Raw genomic sequence first — 2,378 nt, 5'->3', positions numbered from 1 at the left:
ACTAATGAATGGAGGCAGAGAGGATTCGACGTTGGGAATAGAATCTTGTTGAGCAACGACATCATAGCTCGGTAAATGCAAAACGCTGTATTTGCCGATCCTTGGTGGGGAATCTCGACATAATGCGCCTTTGATTGCCACATTAGAATGTAACAGTGAGCTCATCATATTTTCCATCATCCCAGTTTTTAATGCTTGCTTCCATTACCAAGATTGAATCAGACTTGGTAAAGTAGACACAAAAATGTTTCTTGGCAATGAAAGTTGTCAAGGAAAGAAAAGGAGAAGGAGTTTTCATTTGCAATTCAGTTCCAGATCAAATTTCCTGGAAATGAGCTTGTGCCCGTTTCCATTAAAAAGGCGAGTTTAAGTAGTCAATCTACCTTCAAGAAATGAAGGAGGCTCGAAATGCCACAATTAAAAATTTGACGTCCATGCGGGAATTCTCAACAAATCTCACGCCAAGTGATTTTTCTGCCTCTTTATTTCTGGTTAATTGGTTCTGAAAATAAATGCGAGCAAGGGAATATGTGCCTGTCATTATTTTGACGTTTTTGCCTAAATGCACAACTCTTTGGCCTTGCATTTATAACATAGTAATTAATCCAATAAGGAAGTAATCGCTCGGTTGCTTGACCTCTACCGAAAAATCGAAACAAAAGGCAAAGAAAAACTGAGCAGGAGTTCGTTTCCCTTGCATTCGTCGAATTTAGCTCCAAAGGAGTAACTATTGAAGGCCCTAGCTAAGGACGCTAAGGTGAATAATTTTGGTTTGCTGTGATGCCCAATCTTGAAGAAGCTGATCTATCCCACTTTGGGGGATCACCAATGGGGTCATTCGGCCAGGTTTCAACTGACCCGGGAAGACTTCTGACCCACACTCGGGCAAGTGGGTCGAAAGAACTGGCAGACTGGTTAGTGGTGACACGAACTGCCTTTTTTGACAACGCAGCCAAAAAGGAGCGTTCGCTTTTCCAGGGCTATCTTTCATGTGTGCCCGGCCTTGTCTCATGTCGGCTTAATCCCCCAATGCATTTCGCCTTATGGTGGGGTGGAAGTTTTTTCTTTGTCCGTGAACAGATAGGCAAAGAGTATTGACTGAAATCCATTTTGGCGGACTCATCCATCAACAAATGGGGATAATCCCGCGACTTGAGATCGCAATTGATGCACAAAGGGGGTACGGACAGGATTTACCCAATGTTGAAATGGAGTTACCGATAAGTGGAGTACGAGCCGAATAAGCTTTGAAAGAAGATCCTGTTCAGACCCTCTACAATAGAGTGGGACCTCTCCTCAATTTGGAGGACGAAGAAAACAGTAAGGACCTGAGGTATCAATTTTTGAGCCTCTGGGGATGGAATAACCGGAACACCAAGAACACAAAACACTATAATGGGAAGGAAGGGAAAACATGAATGAAGAGACGAGTAAAGTGGATGACTGCACCAAAGTTCAAATATATTTCCTTACGAAAAGGGCAGGGAGCGACAAATGATCCCATTCGTTACAACTCGTTGGCCTTTCCTAAGCAAGTCGGAGGGATTTGCACCTCAAACGCTCAAGCTCGTCCTTGTCTGGGATTCAACGACGACTGAATAAGTGACGAGATCCACCCAACCCATAACAATGACTATAGAACAAATTGAGGATAACCCAAACCCTATTATAAATGACATCTCAACTATTGCCAGTCAGTTCTAGATCAACCATATATTCAAGACTAGCTCGGTCTGCCAACTCAAATTCATTGGTAGACCAAATATCATATAAAGATGGAAAGGTAATAAATAGACGAATTATAAGTGGAGTGGCTTTGTGATACAGGCACGATTGCCACCATGAGTGCGCTTTTGAACAAGAGAAGTCGTTAAATATTATTCCAGGTCATCACATTTCTCTTTTTGCCATGTCAATCATCCCTATTCAAAATCCCAGAACAGACAAATCTAACTAAGCAAAAAAAGATCTCAAGTAGATTATATTCTGTCGAGGTTGGGGGAAATGTGTCCGATCCTAGCGTGAGAAGATTCCATATCTATTGAACATTTGGAATCTAATTAATATCAAGGGCAAGTTACTTTCTCTGTCCGTGATACTTCAAGAAATGTGTAAGCTCCCGCGATTGGTTGCCCAGCTTTTTAAAGCTGACAATTTCATTAGCTCATCGCACTTTGGCCACATTTTTATTGTCCTCTGAAAGAGCGTAGATGTCCCAGAATATAAAGTAAACAAACTAGCAAAGCGACCTATAGTTGAAATTAGGTTAACAAATAATGCCGCGTTTGTTTTCCGAAAAAATAAGTCGCGACTTGTTTATATCTAGGCGCTTTTGTTATAATCGATTTTGCAGAGGTGCGAAGCACTCCCGGTCTTGC

Source organism: Tigriopus californicus, chromosome 11 (genome assembly GCF_007210705.1).
Source record: "Tigriopus californicus strain San Diego chromosome 11, Tcal_SD_v2.1, whole genome shotgun sequence".
NCBI lineage: Eukaryota > Metazoa > Arthropoda > Copepoda > Harpacticoida > Harpacticidae > Tigriopus > Tigriopus californicus.
The sequence above is the reverse complement of the archived record's forward strand: the minus strand, read 5'-3'. Positions refer to the sequence as shown.